The 18,199-nt window shown below is 41.7% G+C and overlaps 1 protein-coding gene across 2 annotated transcripts in view; it reads right to left on the bottom strand.

Annotated features, from left to right (window-relative positions):
* Window positions 1-12,880, bottom strand: part of CDH6 (cadherin 6) — a 105,638-nt gene extending 92,758 nt beyond the window's left edge. Inside the window, exon 1 of one of the 2 annotated variants that reach the window (XM_030480791.2) lies at window positions 12,645-12,880. The gene's annotated coding sequence lies outside the window, so the exon portion shown is untranslated. The remainder of the gene's footprint in view (window positions 1-12,644) is intronic. The other variant, XM_030480799.1, reaches the window with a different exon arrangement.
* Between the last annotated feature and the right edge of the window lie 5,319 nt (window positions 12,881-18,199).

The following is an 18,199-nucleotide window of genomic DNA, read 5'->3' as shown; positions in this document are numbered from 1 at the left end:
GCAACAAGAAAATATTCTGATGGCAGTTCTCAGAGTTCTTCTAACAGCAAATCCTTGAAATATGAATGCAGCTCTAAAACTAAAATTCGCTTTATCACATCCTGAAAAGCCAGGAAAATGAGAAATTTTCCTCTGAATGTGTTAATGCTCATTTTTGCTTTGAAGAACCAGAAGTTTTCAGATTATGGCTCTAGTATTTTAAAACTTAAAGCCCTGGAGTCCAAGACTAAAACTAAGCTTTTGATTAAAAGAAAAGCCATGGAGATGTTGAGAGATCAAATAAAGCAATGAAGGTGCTTAAATATCAGCATTTCTTTTGAGCCTTTTAGTGTCTTAGTGACTAGAGAAGCTCAAGAAGACAAAAATAACGTCTCCCTTGCCATGAGCCAGTGGAGCCATAGCCCTTAGCCAACAATCTTTTCCCTCAGCTCTACAGGTTATGACCACCACATCCAACCCCTGGTGGAATGAGTGTTAAATCCACTGAAGGGTATGAGAAATGGAAATATAGAAATATAGAAGGGAAAAGAAAAAAAGAAATATAGCATACAATTTTCTGAAGCAGCTGAACTTGCAGAAGACAAAGTCAAGGGGAAGCATTAGGTCAATTTGAAAGCAGATAACAAAACAAACTATTGTTATTATGTTCCATTTCAACACTAAAAATAATAATAAAAAAATAGCTTTGCCATAAGTGGAACAAATTCCAACCTGTTCCACCAAGCTTCAAGTCTTTTGGTCTGATTTCATACTCAGGAGAGTGAGATAAGTTTGGCCAGAGGGTTTACTGGTATCTGCTACCCACCACCTTTCCACCTGGTAGCATGCTCCTTCCTGGGCTGCCTCTATTATTATTGCAAAAAGCAACAGTTCTTGCTCCGTTGCTTCCCAGAACATAGCAGCTGAATCACCCCCTGCCTCCTCTTCTAGGAGAGGCTGTCCTGCGGTAACCTAATAAGGAGGACTGGGAGGCTTATAGGAAAACATTGCTGAGACAGAGACGGCACTAGTCACAAAAAGTAAATGTCAGAAAGGAAAACTCCTCTCTGGGAAGGTACAGCAGGCAAACCTTGGTCGTGTGCATCTGGATTTCATTCTCTAAAATAGTGTTAGCTAGACAACATTCAGCTCCTGGGCTTGCAGATCTCAGTCTTGCTCTGCCAAGTGCTGATCACCCTCCATCCCAAAGGACTTTGAGGACAGTGAAAAGCAACTGAGCCCAGCAAGAGACAAAAGCCGTCATTTTGCAGGATCAAGGCTATCACATAACGCAAGAGACCAGTTTTCCCCCTGACACGTGTGAAGGGATGGGTTACTAAAAGATCAGTACAACAAACTGGTGCCTGCAATGTTCACGTAAGCAGTATTTTGGAGACAGCAATACTAATAATAAAAACAGTAAATAATAAAAATATAAACCTGAGTATGGTTTCTCTTAGATACAAATTAAGATTCAAATATAAAAATTATAGGCTTCTGCTAATCCTTCTTAGGAAGTCATAAATTGTTAATCAGACCTTAGGCGGTGTTGTTTAATACCAACTTTAATAAAATAGCTGCCTGAAGCAGAAAGACAGTTGGGATCCTGACTCTAAAACTTTGGTAGCCTTATCCACATTTTTGTAGCCTGAGGCTTTTATACTACTATTGATACCAGCTCCTTTGAAATATGCTCATTTTTTAGGCTGCTACATTATTAAACACCTTATTAGTAGAAAGATTAGATGGAAGAAAAGTCATCTCTGTATGATGGAAAACGGATTGGAAGAGGAAGGGAAAGTTGAGGGAATATTTACATACAAGATACAGCTCTGTTGTTGACATACAGAGGTAATCTATAATCCATAATTCATTTAAAAAATGAACCCATCAAATTACATCACAATGCATGACAAATTGCTACTGTTGAGCTATCCTACAATAAATTACGTAGAATCATTCCTGTCAAGAGAAAAAACTTGTTTGAGGCTAAAAAAGCAATGTCATTACAAGGTTATTTTCCCTGTTGTTCCACAGTATTTGTCTATCACACAAAATGCCTTACATTTTCATCATATACTTTGATGGGGGTAGCAAAATTTCCCTCGTACAGGATAACTACAAAGTCTGCAAAATTAAAACTGCTTTGAAAAATTGTAATAAAAGTAGAAAGGAAGAAAAAGAAGAAATGTTTCTTCCCTATTATTCTATAATATTTGTCAGTCAGGTAAGCAGATCTTTAGACTAAAAAAATAAGAAGTCATTTCCTCAAGCGCAATGCCTTTTCACTCTATGTCCAGAGCAGCTTGTCAGCATGTTAATTGTTTAGTTTAAAATGCAACACAGAGCACAGTTACTATTTTGAAGTGCTTATGATGTCATGGATATTAGTGTATGTTTCTTAATTACACAACAGGACAATCTTTTCCCACTTCAACCTACAATTTCTGTTGCTCTGATTGGTTTCTCTAACTAGCCAGAATAATCATTTTGCCACACAGAAGCAGATAAGGAAAAAAAAAAAAAAAAGTAAACAATTTTAAAAGCCATTTTAATTTAATAACAAATTGGGAGCTGTACTTTGTGTTAAATTAGCACTGCAAGCCTCATATCAATTCAAGGCAAGGTTCCTTGTTCGTTACTGCTTAATTAATCAGTCCTGTTTCCATCTAAATGAAAAGTTTTCTCTCTCTCCCCTATCATCTCTGATATCTCATTTCAGGCAGCACATCAAGTTAATCTTGCTTACATTAGCAACTTGTTTCTAATGGCTCAGCTCAGTTATTTACAATAACTCATCCTATCCCAGCTTGCAGCTGAATCCTGCTTGGTCTCATTGCTCTGTTGGGCAGAGTCAATGGTAAATCAGCAAGTGTAGAGCAAGCACATCCAGCCCTATGACAGCTCATGTGAAGAGAAAAAACCTATTTCCAACAACACACTGATGTCTGCTGAACTTTCGGCTTGCTGGCATCTCTTGTCTTCCCAGAGGGAACATGATGCTTAAGGACATGGTGGTGGACTTGGCAGTGTTAGTTAACAGCTGAACTTGATGCTCTTAAACATCTTCTCCAACCTAAACGACTCTGTCATCGTAACATGCACAGAGCTGAGCAAAGGATCATTGTCTTATAGGACAACAAATGAGCATGAAACAGTCCAATGAAAGAAGAGAAATGTGTAAGGGTAGGAGAAATAGAAAGTTGGGTGGTGCCTGAAAACTTGTCCTCATTACCCTTTCTACAGCACATCCCATAAATAAAGTTGGGATAACCACGACTCCTGCATTACCATCGGTAGTGTACGTAAAAAAATATCAAACCTTCCACCATGTCATCTTTGAAGGAAGTGAAGAAAGGGCCTTGAAGCACCATCTAGCTGAGTATCTCCTCCTTGCGCTCAACCCACCATTCCCAGAGCTGCAAAATGCTGCTGCTGCTGCCATAATCTAATACCTTGTATCACCACAATAGCCAAACACACTTAATCTGGGATTTAACGAAAGACCTCTGGTCTCTGGTGTTTCAGATTGCACCAACCTGTCCCCAGCCAAACACTTACTGATGCAGTGGTCGCTGGTAGCCATCTGGCCTATCTATGTGCTTGCTACTGCCAAGTTCAGCCTCCAGAAAGAAGTAGGTTTTCCGGCTGCCTCCTGGGTCTGGGATGCCTGCCCACATCAGGATGCCTGTCGCTAATCCCTCTGCACCCTCCCAGCAGCAGCACTGCTCCAACAGCTCTGTCCCCTGGTGGCCCACAGCCTCTGAGATGTAACAGATACAAGCTCAGGTCAGGGCTCGAAACTAAATCTGCACCTGAGGTGCCTGCATCACATCAAGGCTGGTTTTAATGTCAGCTTGACCAAACATAAATACCTCTGCAACAAACACAAAACACACTTATTATTAAATAAGCAATTCAAGGGGGCAAAGACTAGTTTTTTTCTGAGTAACCTGAGTATTTGCTTTTGCTCAACCAGGATTTGGGATGGTGTTGCAATAGGAAACAAGGATGTGCCGTGTATTCTGACCTCCTGGATTTGCAGCAACCAGCTTCTGACCTCACATTTACCAGCCTGGTTGAAATTACAACCTGTTGCCAAGGAAAACTCTGTCATACCTTAAAGTAACTGTGATATCAAGTAGCTTTGAGATATCTGACAAATGAATTACAGTAGATTGATGAAAAGCTGCTTCAGAAATCCTGCAAAAGACACCCTAAAGTGTTACATTATGATAATACATTTCATTTAATAACAATATAAATTCTGTGCTGAGAAAAGTGGGAGTTGGTTTTTGTGTTGCTTTGTGTTTTGTTTTGGCCTTTTTTGTTTTCTTTTTTTTTTTTTTTCCCAAAGGGAAAAGAAATCCTTTCTACAAATCAGAGTGCACACTTCTGTTTCTGATGGGAAACACTGCTCTGAAAAGCACTGAATTTCAAAGCTGCTTGAGATTAGATTGTCTACAGAATTGTGCTGATGGTTGTAAATATTAATAAATAAGATACACTGGGCCAGCTTTTTTTCCTCAGATGTTTATGCACTATTTCCTTTTAAGTACATATGACCTGAAGATACAGGCACCAGAAGGAAGAATCTGAGATAAGAACTGGTTTTTGAGATGTAAGGCGCAGCGACACTTGCACAAAGGAAAGATCCTCCTGCTATGTTCTAGCAGACCCAGCCAGCCAGCAAGTGACAATCTCAGTCCAGTCCTCTGCATCCCTGCTGCAACTGCCCCCAGCTGCTGATAGGAGCAGGGCAGCAGAGAATCCATCTCAATGCTGCACAAATGAGCCAGGGTTATGTTGAAGGGGCTTCATTGGGAAATGATGATCATTTCTTTACATTTTTTTCTATCCCCATAATTCCTTACACAGATTTGTTTGGTTGTGGGGTTTGGTTTTTGGTTTTTTTTTTTCCCATCCACACTTTTCCTAGTCTACTGTTTAGGGAGACTAACTATACACATTTTTGGAAGACACAGTTTGGTCATCATGGAAATAAATGCTAAGTCATAAACACTTCATTACAAGTTCCTGACATCTTGATATAGGAAGGTACTTAAGTATTCAAACAGTCTTGTGGACTTCAGCACAGTTTATTGGTATGTTTAAATGCAAACTGCTCTGGGACCAGGTAGGATAAAGCAGAGAGAGAGAACTGCTTTGTTTATAGCAGAAACAACTTGGTAATTATCAGCAGTGAGAAGTGAAGTACCTTAGCAGAGCATTCATATTATTTAGACTTAAACGGAGTTTAGATGAAATACAGAGTTTTATAAAACTGGTTGGCACAGCATGAATTGCTTAAAGGGATGTGGCTGGTGGACTTAAAAGTTGCTTCTGCATCTTTTTCCCTTTCAGCAGTGACAGCTAAATTGAGCACCAATTTCACAAAAAGAATTTGCTCCCTGAAAGGGATTCTAACTCTATATATTCCTGCTCTGTGATCTGCCAGAGCACTCTTCGCACTATGAAAATGAGGAAATAGGCTCTCTTGAATTCCTGTAGTGGTCGATCAGTTTACGAGGCCAGCTCCAAAAGCAGAAGGGCATAATAAGTGGCACTCAGCTCAGAACCTGGTACTGTTTGGATCTAACCCTTCCATATAATTTATAAATTTCATTTGTCTTTTTTTGTGATTATTTTTCTACTTCTCCTCTATTTATTTATACCAAGATTAATACCCATGACAGGGGATACTGGTGTACACTGTGTCCTTATTCAAGTAACTTCCCTTTGACTCACCTTCATATCTATGCACTAGGAATACTGCCCCTTAGAAAGGAGGGGTGCTTTGAAATGAGTTCATACAGCAATAGCCATGAACAAAAGAGAGTGTGGTTTGACCTCTGGCTGCCCCAAAGCACAGGCAGCAGCATGCAGAAAAGGCAGCCCTTAATGAGACTTTTTTATCCCCTTCTCTCCCACAGGCATAAGTAGGTGGGAATGCACAAGGCAGGAAATGGTAAAGAAACTCTGTGGCCAGTCCAACTGGGCTAGTGCAGAGAGGAAGGTCGTCACCACCTTGCCTGGGGACAGCTCAGATTACTTTCTCCTGGGAATAAGATATTCAGTCTTGTCCCAGACGGCTCTGGAGCTACCCAGCCTCCTCCTTCCCCTCCACACAGAACAAGGCTGAACAAACAAGCAAAAAACATCCAGAAAATCCTTCGGGGAGAGAATGCCAAAGTAGCTTCAAGGAGTCCTTGAGAAAAATAATTGGCTTTCTTTTGGATGAAAAAAGAGACCCAAATCTGACTTTTTTTCCCCCTTCCATTCTTTGATCAGCTCCAACAACTCAAGTGAGCAGCAGAGAGGCAGGAGGGTTGACTGCAAGCTGCACTTGCTGTAAGATCCTGGTTTAGCATCCCTGCTGTGCTACAGCCTCCTCGTGTGACCTTGGGCAAGACACTCACCTCTGTTGTGATTCACTTCCCTCTGCTGTAAAACAAGGCCAATTACACAGGCCAGTCTTGCAGGAGGGCCGTGTGGTGAAGATGTAATTTTTAGACATTGTGGAATACTTCAACAGATTTAGTGAAGGCCTCATGTTGATCAACTATACCTTGTCCCTTACTTGCAGCAAGACTCCTAAATGTCCATAGAGCATTCCACAATGATAGTGTTATTTTTTATAACAGGATATTATAAGCCATTTCATTTGCTTCTTGTCTAGGAAGATGCTTTCTTCAAATAATGATTGCCAGGCTAATGACCCCCTAAAGTTACAAACCACCAGGCACTCAAAGAGAATCAATTCAGCAAGGAAACAGCATTGCTCACCTCAATGCTTAGGGCACAACTAAAAGCAACTGTGCTTTTAATTATTTTTGTTAATTGATTGAAACTGGGAGGGATGAGAGGGAGGACACAGAGATGTCTTTTTAAGTGAGAGGGCTTTCTCTCAGGTGAGAGTGTCAGTACAGAGGTGGACTCCCATGCTGCATGGTGTCAGAACCCCAGTTGGGACCCCCAGGCACAACTGGTTCTCCTACTACCCCACTACCTCACAGGCAGGACAGGTCTGGATACCCATGACCTTCAAGAATGCAAAGTGGAGTTATCAAAAGCAAGTACTTTCTTTGAGTTTGATCTTACCCTTCACACCAAAGCAGAGCTACATGCTAATGATCATGTTGATTAAGCAGCCTTTGTGCTTATAAAAGCTATTAACTGACAATTGAAATGCAGCAGTTTGGGAGTAGGCGGTTCTGCCTTATACCCAGACAAGCATGCACCTGCAGTACCTGGGGAAACTCAACTAGTGTTCAATTTCTGTGCTAATTTTCAATTCCTGCTGGCCCTTCCCCTAGGTCCTCCTGCTCTGGCTCTGAGATTAGATGCAGAAGTGAGAATGTTGGAAAGATACACTAGCTATTATCTCACAGGCAGCTGTAAACATTACAGCAAGATAGTGGAATTAGTTCAGCTGAGAGGAATTAAGGTATCCAGATAGTACAGGACCGATCTCATTCATAAAGTGCTCTCTTCTGTGCATTGCGGTGTGTCTCTAGGGAAGAGCTGAGGGGTTACGATGGGTATTTATGTTGCAAATCAAATCTAATAGTCACATTCTGGCTAGAACTAAGCACTTTCTGTCTATATATAAATACATATATATATCCAGACAAGACAGGCTAATTAATCCACAAAATATTTGCCCATGACGCCCGAATAAAGCCATTATAGAACAGGTTACTTAAAACATAGCAAGGTTGGCACTGTTCCTGAATGCGACCAGATGGAAATGTATACGCTTTTTTGTCTGTGTACTTGGCGAAGAGGAGAGTATGGAGAGGGTGTCTTGTGGCTGGGTGTGAGGAAAGATAATGCAGTATCAGTGTAATCTTGGATGTTTCAGCACAGTGCTATCAAGTGCTCTGGCACTGTCACAGTTAAGCACTTTTCCACTTGAAGCTTCTTTTTGGAGGTCCAACACCAGAACTTGTGAAGGACACCATGCCAGATGTGCCTTTTCCATCCTGGCAGGGCTCCCAGGCTTCCCTCACCAGAAAGATGCAGTTTCCCTTCCCCATCTGCATTGTTCCTCCCTGCTCCAAAGGGGATTGCAGCTGCAGGAAAAACTGTCTTTTTTGGCTTGTTTTGAAAGAGGAAAATACTCGAGGAGCGGGCAGCTCCATGAGACTGTATGTACCAACCAGTAACATTAATTCACACCACTCAAAACAGTCCTAAACTACAGTTGTCCTAGTTTCTTCTGGGAATGCTTGTGTTAACAAACAAAAGCATAAATACAAATATTCACAGTATTGGGCCTTCCAGTGCCAAGTTCACAACCGGGAAAATAAAGTGAAAGAAAATGTTGGCCACCAGCAACACTTGGAGTAAGTACAGGAGATTGTCATGGGTGCAAGGAGGGGTAACACTGCCTGAAGTAGGGAGGGGAAATCACTAATGGATGATCAGGATGAGGACACACAACAGTGCCCTGGAGAAGCTTAGGAACCTGAGGCTGGATGGACTCCCAACAGATATCTGCCAGTAACTGGGGAAGGGTGAGAAAGAGGCTCTTAGGCTGAGATTTACGGCAAGAAAAACCCAAATGGATGTGAAGTACTCAAACGCAAACTTTAAAAATGCTTTTATCCAGCACTTTCTCCACCTAGTTCCACTGCAGCATCACTCACAATACAAACCATAGAGGATACTTTTTCTGCTGATTTTACATTTACATTTACATAATTAATTTTACATTAATTATGCATTCTTCGAAGGTGTTTTTAAAACTCAGACAGGGACTAATAATCTGCCCTGTACCTTTTGTTAAGCAACAAAGACAGATAATATCTAGGTTTAATTGCACTGAACATTCCATCTACATCACTGCTCTCCCCATTCCAAATGAAAGAAGGCAAGATGTCGTAACACCTCTCTCCTCACAGAGCATAGTTTCTCCAGACCCCTCGAAAGGGCTGCCATGACTAAGCAAGCAACATGAGCAAACCAGCTGCTACTGTTTTTTTATCTCAACCAGAACACATTTAAACTTGAGAACTGTGTTTATACTGCAAATTGAATCATGCATAGAGTCAGCAGAAGAAATTGGGTTTGGCAGCACACAGGGGCTGTTAACTTCATGTGCAGGATGGGGAACTCACTTTAAAGGTTTATATTGAAAAGGTCCTGAATTTGGCCTCACATGACAGTCAGGATAATCACAACTAAGTTTATCAGACCTGCTTCTGAGAGTTATGAACCCAAGTAATAATTCAGATAAAAAGAAAAGAAAAAAGAAGCAAATCCCAAATGATGCAAAGCCTTTGAAGAAATCAGAACAGTTACTGCAGCTAACTGGTCTTTGAGGAGTTAATGAAGAAGCTTCCCTACCACCCAGCTTCCAAGGCACAGCCCCTCCATGGCATTTCACGCACGCTTATGATAACCAAAAGATACTGAAAACCAATTCTGCTTTATTCTGGTATAATTGCTGCAGAGCCACTAGAGGAATTGCAACCATTATGCAAGATGAGGCACCATCACAGTGGGGCCTGCTGTTTCCAACGGATTCTACCCACTCGTTTTTATAGATTTCAGCTACCTTTCATTTTAGTAATTAGCCACCATTTCCAAGGAGATCCATAAGCAATTTCCTGCCCATCTTGAGCCATAATGCTACAAGATTGCACTGGAAAGGGAACGTAGTTTGAAAGGAGTCAACAAAGGGCAGATGGCACACTAAAAAGTTCAGTTAAGTAAGAAACGGAGCCCACTATTTCATTCAACAGCAGATAAATGTTGATGTCCCCTAGATCTGCTTGACCACTACACAGTGCACAGTCATCCACTGGAAAACCCAATAGCAATTCCTTCCAAACCCCAAAATACTGCAGGAGTTATTAATAAGCAGCAGATCTGTGTGCTGAAATCTTCGGTCAAAGCAAAAATGATGTAGAAGAACTGAGGGAATAGTGGACTGGAGGGACGATCTTGCCCCAAGGAACCCAGTGTGCCTTTGAGTAGAGGGCTGCTCACAGAGAGAAGGTGCTCTGGCAGGGTATCAGCTGGTGAGAGCACAGGCACATTCATAACTTCTATCAAGTTTGCGTTAGTTTCATGATCTTCAGCAGAAAGGAAGGGAAAAAAAAACCGAACCCAAAAACCCACAACATTTTTTAACGTGTGTGTTTTGCTTTCAAGGAAGTCTCTCAGCTAAATATTATTGAAACAGCAGATGGCAAAATGCAAACTTTATGTAAGGGAAGGCTGCCTTAAGCGGCAGGTTGCTGTTTGCATGGGAGAGCTGCGGAAGGGAGGGAGGGAGGGAGGGGAGATGCTGAAGTTCAGATGCATATTTCTAGTTGAACAACTTGGTTAGAAAATGATGACCATGCCTGTAAAAGTAATCTTTGGAGTGCTGGCATGGAGATGTGCAAGAGCTGTGAACTGGTGTGAAAACTAAAATACCTACAGGGACTAATAAGTCCCTATGGGGACCCCAGTTCCTTAGATGGCTGCAAAAGGATAATTGCAGAGAACTACAACAAGACTGAATCAATGCCATTTTCCTGGGGGAAAAAAAAAAAAAAAGTATTGCTGCCTCCGATTACGTTATTCTGAACAGACTGGCTGCTTTCCCTCTTGCTCACCCATCTCAAAAGTCAACTGCAAGCCACTAGAAATATGTTCAGAAAGATTATGGTGCAGCTGAAAGTCAGAAGCATGTGAGATTATATATTTACTGGTGCTGTGTCAGATAACATCTGAGAGAAGAGGAAAAAGGGATTCAGCCCTGCAGTCTCTATTAGCATGTTTGGGCCGTTTAAAGGAGCTATCCAATTGTGCCATTGCTGCCAGGCTTTTAAAACTGTATATATCCATGATAAAGGAATCTACTTAATCTTGATCACAAGCCTCCAAGCCCTACCCGGCTATCCTGTGACATGCAAACTTATTGCCTTTAAACAGGAATTAGAAAAAAAGAAATTAATAGGAATGCATCATTACCCATAGCATTATATTGCTCAGGCACAGATGTTAATCAATTTTATGGAATGCTTTAAGTAATATGCAAGCACTTCTGCACAGAACTAACTGCATAATAGAGATTTCAGCCCAGCAAATACATGAGATAAGCCTTTATCTTGACTGGGAGACTTATGTCTATTTTGATTAAAACCAAAGAGGTCTGTATGTTCAAGCAGTTTTATTCCCTTGGAATTATGTTATTTCCAGGGTGCTAGTATCATAAGGTCCTATGATCAAAGGGAATGGAAATAACCTTGCTCTTGATTGTAGTGTTCCCCTTGCGCATATGTTCATGCACATAGCTCATGAAGTACACATGTAGGATGCATGTACCACCCTCACAGATTCCTGAATAGACAAGGAACAACTGTACTCTCCATTCCAGCTGTGCTAGAAGAACAGTAAATTTGGAGAAAGGACCAACAACTCTGTAAGTAATTTTTGCTACACAATCTCCTATGCAGTGCTAACAGAACTTTAAAATCCCACACCATGCACAAGTACAAGGGAAAAGGTGCCCTGTCATCTCAATGTGTATAAATGTAGCAGCTGTGCCATTGTGCTTGGGAGTAATTTCAGTCATTAAACTTCTTGATCCTTGAATGTCATCAGGAGCTACTTAGGTGACCATTCATTTGCACTTATGAAGCACTGCATTTAACTCTCCGTAAAATATGGATTTTATTGCAGCAGTGACAAGACTTCTTTCCACAGCCACTGACCTCTACTGCTATTGCTTATCTCTCAAGTGAACCTTTTGCATAAGAATACATGTATATAGTATACATACTGTGTATTGGTTTCCCTGTGTGTGCATGTAGGTGCTATACACATGTGAATACATAAATAGTTCAATCTATCTGACATACAAAGTATGTTACCAGCTCCTTAGAAACATTCACAACATAACCAAATTCAGCACTTTCTTTCTGCAATTATCTAACTTCTCTCCTGTAAAATGCTTGTACGCCTACCCCCTTTCTTTCACCACTTCCATCACTCCCCAACCCGTTTTTTTATCAAATCAAAGATTTCACATTTGTCAGCTCCTGTAACATCCCCAGATTTATCCCCTCTGCCCCCTTCTTTCCGCTGCGGGAGCGCCTAATTTCAACTGTGCTCTACATTCAGCTCTGCACTCTTCCTCGGATTTTTCTCATGATCCGGAGGGGTTTGCCTTGTATCCATTTCACAGCAAGTAGGCAGCATCAAGAAACCGAGACAGATTTAATTATTATTATTTTCTAGTTATCCATTAAGCTTCTCCTGTTGTTGTTATTATTTGTAGCAGTATTAGTATTATTATTCCCTTCCGAACGCACACGACCCTCCCACCACCTCCCCTCGACCGAAGCGTCTTGCCGGCGATAACAGTTCCCAGGAAAACGCCGCATCCCTCCGCGTGACTTTAAATGACAGCGAGCGCGGTCGCCGCACGCCCCTGAGCCGCCGGACACTGCACGGAGCTCCGGGAAGGGGCACCCCGGCGCGCCAGTGGGGTGCAGAGCCCTCCACAAGACAGCTGCCAACTTTCCCATCCTCCCCCCGCCTTAATTAGTATTCCCAATGAGCACAGCAAGAAGAAGAAGAAAAAAAAAAAAAAAACAAAAGGGAGGGGGTAGGTATCTGACAGTTGAAAGTTGCTCCTGAAGAAGCGCAAAGCCGCATCTTCTTACCGGCAAGCAGGGACGGCGGGGCTGAGCCTCGCCCGGGTCGGCGGCGCGGCGGCGGTGGCTCCCTGGCTCCTTCTCCCCGGCGCTCTCTCAGGCTCCCCGCCTCTCACTGGGGCTCCCGCTTGGCCAGCAGCACTTTTTAACTCCAGCATGCAGGCAGCCCGAGCCGAGGGGGCTCTCTATCTGATTGGTTTCCATTCAGTGCTCCTGGTTAATAAAAAAAAAAAAAAAAAAAAAAAAAAAAAGGTGGGAGGGGGGAGGGAAAGGATTGGGGGGGGGGGGAGGGGGTGTGGAAATCCAAACTCCTCCCTCTTTGCTTGTCTCCCTGGCAGGCGCACACACACTCCCATACACACACACACTCACACGCACTCCCGGCGCCGGCGCTGCGGATGCCGGAGCCTTGGAGCTGCCGCACTGGGGACGGGGAGGCGCGGAGCGGGCGCGGGCGCGGAGCCGGCTACTCCGGGCGGGCAGGAATTTGCAAGTGAATGAGGTGGGAGGGCAGAGGGGGAGGGTTGTGCTAGGGAGCCCCCCTTCCCCCCGAGAGCAGCTCCGTGCTGGAGGTGGAAAGCAGCCAGCTTCTTCCTAATCGTTGGGTAGTGATAGAGCAGAATAAAATCCGGGGAGAGGGGGATAAAGAAGAGAGAGAGGCATGGTCCTCTTGTAAACTGTTTGTGCTGTGCGGCTTCTCGTCCTCGGAGCCGGTTTTAAGTCTTCTTGATGCCAAAGATGCCAGGCTAGTCTTTTCCCACACTTCCCAGGAACTTCCTGGACTTCATGAATCAAGAATTTCAGTGAATTATTAATGAAGATGACATTTTGTGGGGGTGATCACATGTGGCGGTTTCTATGTGAATGGGAAGCAGCGGAGGAAGATTTTCCAGGTGCCTGCCTTTGCCTGGGCCATCTGCTCCCAAAGGGCTCCCCACTCACAAGGTTATGACTAATCTTCATGCAGAATGAACTGAAATCTCAGCTTTTGCTGTGGGACTCCTGGAGCCCCTCTACACACATGCATGTTGTTCAGCCTCCCCCCATCTCAACGTTTAACCTGAAATAAAGCTTTAGGTGTTGTAATCTAAATATTAAATGACAAGATGGAAGTTGCCTGACAGTTTATTATTTACCTGACAACAGTCCACTCCAATTCAGCTGCACAGTGTCCCCTTAAGAATCATGGCAAATGTAGCAAGAAGCTTTTTGCCATTTGCCTCTCACATCTCCAGTCTTAGGCTTGACCTTTATGATGCATTTTTTTCCCTTGCTAGTCAATCTTGCATGGTCTTTTTTATTTTATCTTTTTTTTTTTCTCCTCTCCTTTTCCTTCCCTTCCTCCCTTCCTCCTACCCATCTCTCACAATTTCTGCTTGCTGTATATCTTAAGGACAGGTCTATGCTGGCTCTAAGCCACCTTTGTGTCCTCCTGTTTCTGGACTATTGCAAGGCTTTTAGTATAATTTAAATACTCTGAACACCAGCAGTTCAGGTAACAGTTTTGCTGCTTGTGCTGTAATTTCTGCAGTGCTGCAGCACCATCTCCACAGCATAGCTGTTATCCCTGAAACTGGTACTGGAGTCCTTTTTCCTACAGTCACTGTGTTTGGGAGTCCTTCTTCAGCACAAAAGTGGGCTTGTGAGGACTCCGTATGACACCTGCAAAAGCCAAAGCAGTATAAAGAGGCTGGATTCTGATTTCCAAATGTTTGTAACTGTTTAAGCAAGTCACCCAGAAAAGCCACTTAGGTACTACTGCCATTATCTAGCCATTTTAGTCTTTCCACACAGCTGGATTTTTGCAGCCTGCAGATCATTCTGGTTGCTCTTCTTTGATCTCTAGACTTTTTATTATTTTTTTTTGGCAACGACAGGTCAGGAGCTCAGTGAGTATTTGCAGAGTATTCCCATGAGAGCCTGGTGGACACAGTCTATCTCTCCTTTATGACAGATCACATTTGCAGGCTTGCTTTCTCCCTGCCATATTGCATTGTCAATGTCTGACTCACTGCCCACTCTGACCCTGAGGTCTCCTTGGGCATTATTCATTCCTGGATGTGTCACATTCAGCTTAGCTTTAATAAAGCTGCTTTTTTATTATCATTATTATTATTTCCTCCAATAGGACATGGTTATTTTTGTCCAAGATGGGTCTTCTGTATTTTTGTCAAAAAGGAAGAGCTAGTACAGGAACTGTTGTGTTCTCCAGAGCATGTGTGTGAGATTTTTATCTTCCCATTAATTATATGAATTTGTGGTTGACAATTATAAATCCATAGCTGTGTGAAGAAAACTTTTTTTTTCATTTTTGAGGAATATTGTCAAGATGGTGCTCTTCCTCCTCAACCCTCTCGTGTAGACAGCTATAATGATATTAGACTTCACAGACTAGATCAGGTCATTAGCCCATGAAGTGTTCTATACCTGACACATGAGCTGAGAGAAAGGCTCAGCTAGGATTATGAAAATTAATCAAGATCAGCATTAGATGAAATCAACTTCCCTGTCATGAAGTAGAGAATTTAAGAAGATTCAAAGGAGGACCCAGTATTTATGAGTCTAGATAAGACTGGAAAGGAGAGCTTTCTTCAGCTCTTGAAACAATCTAATATTTGGAAAACAGGATGAGCAGTCCATGTAAAACATACTGTGTCACACCTATCTTGTCTGTGGCTCTTCTCTGAAGCAAGTATTCTTGCCCATGGACAGGCACAGACTGAATCAGCCAGAATGAATATCCAAAGTGGCAATTGCTGTCTCTGCCATCTCTGTGGAATGCCCAAACCCTGCAGACTGTGACAGAAATGTCCATGAATCTCAGCCACGACTGCAAAAACAAAATACAGCACAAGCTAGGAATATGTGACAGTATTTCTCTGAGCTATTCAGGAGAAATCCCATTTCCAAACAATGGAAGATGTCTATGTGGGATTTAAGGACTAAGAAGAAAAATCCTGAAGCTGGTGAAAAGCCACCTATGGTTCACTGCAATCTGCAGTATTTGTGAAACAATCTGAAGGTCTCATTTTGTAGCTCCTCACATGAAGCAGGCATTTCAGAGTTTTCTCAGACCTGTTTGTTTTGCAGAAAAGTGGAAGGACTTATTTTGAATTTATAAAGGGGCAACCACAGTCTAAGAGAATTTATTTTCACTCTTTTCCGCATTTTTTTTTTTTTTTTGTTTGGTTGGTTTTGTTGGGTTGTTCATTTTGGGTTTTTTTTTTTTTTTTTTTTTTTTTTTTTTCTGGGGGGAGGGATATGGCTATAAAGGAAACATTCCAAAAAAGAGTATGACTAGAGTCTTGATTATTGTGACAAAAGGGAAAAAATTATGTTGAACCTGGTACGCAATCAGGTTACGCCAAAATTTGAGGTAGAATGAATTACTAACTTGGTGTCACATCATTACGGATGCTATATACGGTCACTATCCAGGTCTTTAAAAATCCACAGTGTAACACTTATGACCTTCAGTGATAACGAATTCCACAGGTAACCATATACAGCACAAATGTTTCTTTGTTTACTTCATAGCTTTTTAATTTCACTGTCAGTTTTATATTAAACATCAAGAAAATAATGAGCTCCTCGATAGTTTTAAACACATTTTTTCATTTATTCTTGCTAATAGAATTTTTTTTTTTTAATTTTTGCTTTCCTTTGCTTGAATGCCATATCTCCTAAGTCCTAAGTCTCTAAATCTAATCCTATAGACCTATGTGCAGTGACCAAGGATTAGCTAGGTAATTGTAATGGGCTGAGATAACATGTCGCAATTTACCATTCCTCAAGTAAGACATGCTTCTCATAGGACTGGAACTGACCCTATGTGATTTCCTAGTCCCAATCTGTTGTAAATACAAAAGAAACAAGTTAGGTCTGGCCACTCTCCCTTTTTTTCTTCTGTCCATACTCCTGGTCTGCTCGACCCCTGGAAGAGTGATGGTTCCCAGATGGATCCCAGTGATTGCATGCAACCCTGCATTGCGTATTTGTTCTTCTCTGAATAGTTTTGTTCTTTATTGACGTCCTTCCTCCAATGAGGCCCCCAAAACTGGAGAAAGTGGTTATTCCAGCAAATCCAAGTGCCTTATTCTAATTTGAGTTTGTTAGACTTTTAGTCCCTTCTAAAAGCAACGAAGAAAAGCAGGTGATGGCTTGATTGCTTGCTTCATAAACCACATGAGGAACTACTCAATTTCTGCCTATTGCATAGATATTTTAAGGTGAAAGAGATTCCCATTGCAAAGTACAAAAGAACAAAGAAGCAAAATTTGCATCAGAGCTTGCTGATTTCGTGGAAACATTATGAAACCTGCCTGGTTTTTCTTAGCTTGCTGTCTGAACCTCTCAGCTGCTTCCCAAGCAGAGAACCTGGAACTGCAAATTCTTGCAGTTTTATGGCTTCTTGATGTCTGTCTTTCCCCATTTCAGTAGTGTAAGACAGGAAATGAAGGTAATTAGAAAACAGTAATAAAATTTTTCATTTATCTTTGAAATAGTTCTATTTATTCATTAATAGTGTAGATCCTTTTTTAAAAAAATTTATCTTCTGTCTTCTTGTCGTGGTTGAAGATGAGAATTTATTTTAAAAAGTGTTCTGGAAATTCAATTTTCCAGTCAACTACTATGGTAGCTACTCCTCTGCTGCTCTGTGTCCATCTGAACTGTTGCAAATAGCACCATTTTTCCTCTAGAATTTACTTCTGAATTGAATAATCCTGACCATCATGGCCCTCCCTCAGTTTTCCTTCTGGTTTCTAGCCCATGTACTTTTTGCCTAGGAATGGCAAAAACAATCTCTTTTTGAGCAAAACTCATACTGAAACAGATATTTTCAAAACTGTCATACACCTCTGCATTTCTTACCTTTCCTAATTCCAGTGGCATTAACATATCACAAGAACAGCTGTTGTTCTGTTGCTTGTGGAGTCAGTAATTACAGAATTGTGTTGTGAAAGGAACAAGCTAAAGGGTGGCAGGTAAGTTTCACATACATCTAGCTGAGGTATGTTCAGCTGAACTGAATCTTTGCATTTTAGGTTTCACCCCACACTCATTGCAAACTACAAGGAAACTGCTGTTAAGAATGGCAGTAAGGGAGTCCTTCACCTCTGCATTAACAATATGTCTGATTGATCATTCCTCACAGAAGCATAAAAATGTCAGCATAACAAATAAGACGGGTAAATAGCAGCTAATGCCTCGGGAGTTTCATTGCCTTAACAGGTACATGAAGTTATAATTGCTCTAATCAGCACTCCCACAAGCAGTTAGCTTGCCATAGAAGAGGCCTGAAAGGACAAAAACATTCTTCCATTTAAAACACCATAGAGATCAAATACATCACAACCAATATGGTCTTTAAAACCAAAAGACTGCATCATTAGGATAAGTGAGAAGCCAACACACATCTGATGCATGGGAGAGCAGCAATTGGAAAATCAGATTCTACCCCTCTAGCTGAATAATCATTACACAATAAAATCAGTTCATGACCAAATTTCACTGTAAGCCATTTGGCTGCAGTCAGAATCTTGATAGCTTCCCTGTAACTGATA

The sequence above is a fragment of the Strigops habroptila genome, chromosome 1 (genome assembly GCF_004027225.2).
Source record: "Strigops habroptila isolate Jane chromosome 1, bStrHab1.2.pri, whole genome shotgun sequence".
NCBI lineage: Eukaryota > Metazoa > Chordata > Aves > Psittaciformes > Psittacidae > Strigops > Strigops habroptila.
Note: the sequence above shows the minus strand (reverse complement) of the source record. Positions and strands in the feature narration are given on the sequence as shown.